Genomic DNA, 6639 nt, shown 5'->3' on the forward strand with positions numbered 1-6639 from the left:
TCCGCTAACGGTAACCACTTTGTGTTCTGATAATATCATATCACATCGACCTGCGTTAAATGCCGTTTAGGAATGCACTTGCACACAGAGTAGTGAAAAAGTAGTTTATTTTGTTTACTAGATTATATCAGTGAACCACTAGATTCCCATCATGCAACACTGTCGAAAAAATCACCAATTACTTTTTAATATCTTAACCCATCTGATATCACAAATGTTTGCGATATGACGAAATACAATCACATTCAGACACACACACACACACAGACAAATGCATGAAACCAATTGATTTATTATCGATAACATCTCAGATTCTCTTGTGCTTTTGATTTACTCCATAAAAGAAGGGTTGTAATTCCAACATGGAAAACACAGGGCCATCAGACACCAGTCCAGTTCCACTCCTCACCAGCATTATTTCCTTTGATCATTTGAACAGGGCGAGGGAGCACAGAGCACACACAAGCTGCATTCAGTAACAATATTCTTATTTGTCTTATGCATAAAAGGCAGTTGCTCCCTGACAACACAAGGAACTTTGATCGTATTAAAAGGGCAGGGGAGACTAGCCCATAGAAGCTGCATTTAGTCAATTCAGCATCAAATGCTTACTACAAGGCAGTGTTGCTGATGAAATAATGCCACACCCCCTAGTGGACAAAAGGCTTACAGCACCTGGTATTCCCAGGCGGTCTCCCATCCAAGTACTAACCAGGCCCGACCCTGCTTAGCTTCCGAGATCAGACGAGATCGGGCATATTTTTTTTTTTTTTTTTTTTTTTATTATAAAAAAGTTTCAATTACAATATTTTATCAAATGTACAATACACAAAAACCGAGACTAACATAGGCAGGTGAACAATTCACCCCCTATCAAATCAAAGAACTCAAATAAATAAAATACAACAAAAACTAATAAAAGCCTAACATAAATTCCAATCTCACAAAACAGGCATGTTGAAATCAACTCTCGAACAACTATGAAAACCAATAAATTAATAAACATACCAATACTTTCAAAAATTATAAGTGATTCTTCCACCATCCACGTTTGAAATCAACCCACTCCCCTCCACAAAAGCTTCATCAAAACATTCCTTTCCATAACAATAAAACATATCTATATGCTTCTTTAACAATACTACAAAAATATCCCACACCCTTACCTTCTTCCCCTCAAAAAAAGCATAATTCCTCCTACAAAAAATAGCATACCTCAAGAAACTCAAAACAACATTCAACAAACCCACATTAACACCCTCACATTTACCAGACACGCCAAATAACACCAATTCATCCCACACATATTTTTTCAAAATATCACCCCCCCAGTTTCTATGAATCATTCCCTTTACTTTACAAAATAAATCTTTTAACTCCTTACATTCCACAAACAAATGCATTAAATTTTCCGGTGACTCACCACATAAGTCACATTCTCTATTTATTTCCCTATTGATTTGATGTAAAACCACTTTTGTATATATACGATTATGCCTTATTTTAAAATCGTTACTTTCACATTCCATACTATTATATTTTACATTTAAAGTTTTCCATATCTTTTTTACGTCCAAAGTCGGAAAAATTCCTTTCCAAACTTTCTCCGCAGCTGGCCTTTTCACATTTTTCTCTACCATTATTTTATAGAATCTTTTCACTGGGATACTAGATAAATGAGCCTTCTCCTTACTGTTACCAATAAACAAATTTGGAAAGACAAATAAATCTTCCCTAACAACTTCACTATTTATTAAATCCACCCATTTACTTGGTATACTTTCTTTTATCTTCTCATACATATTTCTCACTGTTCCCCTACCCACCTCTACATCCCATTCATGGATGGTATCAAAAATAGCTTCCTCAGGAAAAAAACCTGGAATTACCTCATATGTGTAATCTTTTATTTGTCTAAGACCTGCACTCATGAATACTTCACTATATAACACCTTTTCTTTGTACTTAAGTTTCTCATTCAGAAAAACAGGATGATTCATAATTAGGTCAATATGCCCACACTCATAATACACATTAGGCAACAACTCTGCCCATGCATTTAACACTTCTTTATAAAAATCTGGTACCTTTTCACACATTTTCCTTTTAAGACCCATCAACAAACCATTATCTTCACATCCACCACTCTCATCTAAATAGACTTTGAAAAAATGTTTCCAGCCATAATCTAAGCTGTCATACAAATATTTCTTTACTATTTTTATCCTAATAGCTTTTCTTTTAACATCCAAATCTACAAGTTTTAAACCTCCATCATCATAGTCTGCTATCAATGTTTTCTGCGCAATTCTAACACCTTTACCATCCCATATAAAATTAGACACCACATTATTCAATTCATTTAGAACCCACTCTGGCATGTCTAGAACTCCCAAAACATACACAAGTTTAGATGATACCAAAGCATTTACTACAATTATTTTACCTTTTAACTTTAATTTTCTATTTTTCCAGAAATTCAAAGTTTGCTTGATTTTATTGAGGATCCCTGTCCAAGTTATATCCCTTGCCTCTTTCTCCTCTACACCAATATGTACTCCCAGCACCTTCATAAAATCCTTAGCTACCTTAAATGGAATCTCACACTTATTTGCATTGATATCCCCAAAGAACATAATTTCCGTCTTCTCTATATTAACTTCAGCCCCCGATGCCTTACAATAGATATCTATGATTTTCATAATGCTTTCAATGCTACCTACATCCTTCACAGTAAAAGTAGTGTCATCAGCGTACTGATGTATAACACTGACACCACCACCTGGGATTCCAACACCCCTCACCTCTTTGTCTCCAAGTATTAAAACAGCTAAAGGTTCCGTAGAAACACTGTACAACAGAGCTGACAAAGGACAACCCTGCCTTACTGACCTCTCTATAGGGAAAGTATCTGTTAACACTCCGTTACATTTAACACAACTTTTTGCTCCACTATACAACAAGTTAATCCAAGATACAAATTTTGGCCCAAAACCAAACCTCTCCAAAGTCTGTAGTAGAAAACTATGTTCCACTTTATCAAAAGCTTTCTTAAAATCTAAACTTAAAACTATACCACCTTCATTTTTCATTTGATTAACAACATCTCTAATTGTACAAATTACATCGGCAACATCTCTTCCGGGTATTCCGTAGGCTTGTGTTGATGTAATAATACTTCCAATCACCATTTTCATCCTATTAGCCAAAACTTTAGTCAGTATTTTATAATCTGAATTCAGAAGACTAATAGGCCTATAATTTTCTAACTTTAACCTACTGCCTCTATTTTTAAACAAGATGGTTAACATACCAATTGACATAGACTCAGGGATTTCCTTATTCTCTTCCATATACTGAAAAACCTTCAATAAAATGGGTGCCAAAATATCCACAAAAGCTTTATAGAATTCATTTGTTAAACCATCCAAACCTGGACTTTTATTTCCTTGAGTGTTCTCAATTGCTTTCTTGATTTCCACAATTGAAATATCTTCATCACACATCATTCTATCTGCCTGAGATACTTTGGCACTGATTTTCTCCAACACTTTTGCAACACACACTTTGTCCACATCATTCTTTTTATAAAGATTTCTGTAAAAGGATTCAACTGAATCTAAGATGTCAACAAAATCATTTACCTTTACACCTTTTTCATTTTCTAATTCTACAATATAACTCTTAAATTTCTTTCGTTTTTCAAGCCCCAGAAAAAAGGAAGTACATTTCTCTCCCTCCAAGGCGTACTGTGCCTTACTCCTAACAATAGCCCCTAAACATTTCTTTTTTTCATAAAACCCTAGCTCTGCATGGATTTTCAAATAGTTCACAACATCATAGTCTGGATCAGCATCAGCCTTTTCAAGTTCATGTAACATCCTATTTCTAAGCATTTTTTCTTTCTGCTTATCTAAACGGTTACGATTTTTAGAGTACCTAATACTCCTGTTTTTTACTTTAACTTTCACTTCCTCCCACCATAAACACACATTCTCTTTTAACAGTACATTAGACATTTCATCCTCTATACATTCAACAATTTCCTTTATATAACTTTCTTCCTTTAACAGACTGGCATTTAAACACCAGACACCTCCCCCCCTCATCTCCACAGCAAAACCTATCTGAAATGACATTACTGCATGATCACTGTATGCTGTAAAATTATATGTCATCTTCTGAACCTGCTGTACCACATCTACCTTTGCTAAACATAAATCAATTCTACTTTGTTTTAGTTCATTTAACACCACCTGCCTTCTCGAAAACTCTCTTCTATTTACATTTTCAGCCCTCCATATATCTACAAGATTTTCCTTATTCATTAATTCCCGTAAAGCATTTCTAGACGAATCATGTCTGAAACTATCACATCTCGAGACATCCATTCTAGTACACTTCACGTTAAAATCTCCTACTAGTATACAGTTCTCTGAACACAGTGTTCTTAGGTTATTAAACATATCTCTCCTTTCCGCTTCAATATTCGAAGCATAAACATTAATTAGACGAAAAATGACATTTTGCACTTCAAACTCAATAACAATAATTCTTCCCTGATTATCTGCATATACCTGCTTGACATTTTTAACCACATCATTTTTTACCAAAATAGCCACTCCACATGTTTTATCACTTCCGTGACTACAAAAAATGAGCTCAGACCATTTGCTCTTAATTTCCAGCATTTTGGCGTCCGTCCAATTAGTCTCTTGAAAACACCACATGTCCGTTTCAACAGACACCAAAACCTGCTCCAATTTGTTCATATTTCTTAAACTGTTGCCATTTAGTGATGCAACTCTAATCATTGTTAATATATGCAGAAATATAGCCAAAAACAAACATGTCATTTCAAAATAGACTTTTTCTTTTTTCCAGATCCCGTCACCTCCTTAGCTTTCACTAATGCTCTCTTATTTCTAGCAAACCGCTGAAAATCCTCAATATCTATTTCTTCGTCTGACTCCTGACTTGTACTTGTAAGGGGAGCAACATCCAAGCCTTTTGTAAAACATTCTTTAACCTTTACCGAACCTCAACCCCGTATCCGGGATCACCCCCCACCCCCCACACACTGATTAGCATAGCTAGCATAGCTTCACAAGTAGATAGTAGCATCTAAATATCATTAAATCACAAGTCCAAGACACCAGATGAAAGATACAGATCTTGTGAATAAAGCCACCATTTCAGATTTTTAAAATGTTTTACAGGGAAGACAAAATATGTAAATCTATTAGCTAAACACGTTAGCAAAATACACCACTATTCTAACTCCATCAGTTTCTTACTCCTTCAGGTGCTATCACCAATTCGGCTCAACTAAGATATTGATAGCCAATAACCTATAAAAAAAACCATCAGATGACAGTCTGATAACATATTCATGGTATAGGATAGTTTTTGTTAGAAAAAAGTGCATATTTCAGGTAGAAATCACAGTTTACAATTGCACCGACCATCACAAATCGACTAGAATTACTAGATAGAGCAACGTGTATGACCAATTTACTCATCATAAAACATTTCATAAAAATAGACAAAGCATAGCAATGGAAAGACCCAGTTCTTGTGATTTCAGACCATATTTCAGATTTTCTAAGCGTTTTTCAGCGAAAACACAATAAATCGATAAGTTAGCATACTACATGTGCAAACGTTACCAGAGCATCGATTCCAGCCAAAGAGCGCTATAACGTCAACATCGCCAAAAGATATTAATTTTTTCACTAACCTTCTCAGAATTCTTCCGATGACACTCCTGTAACATCATTTTACAACATACATATACAGTTTGTTCGAAAAGGTGCATATTTAGCCATACAAAACCGTGGTTACACAATAAAAATACTAGGAAATCAAGCCTCAATATGTCTGACGTCATCTATCAGAGTGATCTAGTTTAATTGAAAGCTAATCATATACTTGACTAAAAAATACAGGGTTGACAGGAATCGAAAGACAAATTAGTTCTTAATGCAACCGCTGATTTACATTTGTAAAATTATCCTTACTTTTCAATACAGGGTTCGCCAAGTGAAGCTATACCAAACAAAATGGCGAAATATGCGTTTAAAATATTTCGACAGAACAACAATTTATCATATTAAATATTGCTTACTATGAGCTGTTCTTCCATCATATTCTTGGGCAATGTATCCTTTCTATGTTATAAACGTCTTTTGGTCGATAGATGTCCTCTGTCCTTCGAAATATCCACTAACGATCGAACGGGACCCCAAAACGTGTCCAAAGTTTCAGAGTGCACAACAAAGAAATTCCTCAAAATCGCACTAAACGGATATAATTTCCTATAAAACGGTTTAAATTAACTACCTTATGATGTTTCTAAGTCCTATATCGAATTAAATTACAGACGGATACATTTCAAGTTGATAACCGAGCCTGTGAAAATGGCGTCCGGAGGTCCCTTCCTGCGTAAGGGCGAGCGTCGAAAGGGGGGCTACTCTCACTCCTTGGTCTTTTATAACCTCTGAGAGCTACGGAGAAGGCCCATTCCACTTCTCATTGGTTACTGACATCCAGGGGAAGGCGGGTGCAGTTCGTGTCGTTCCATAGGATAGACAGAGACCTTAAAAACTGATCTGAAACCAGAGCTTCGCTCTCAGACCT

Source organism: Salvelinus namaycush, unplaced genomic scaffold (genome assembly GCF_016432855.1).
Source record: "Salvelinus namaycush isolate Seneca unplaced genomic scaffold, SaNama_1.0 Scaffold2201, whole genome shotgun sequence".
NCBI classification, from domain to species: domain Eukaryota; kingdom Metazoa; phylum Chordata; class Actinopteri; order Salmoniformes; family Salmonidae; genus Salvelinus; species Salvelinus namaycush.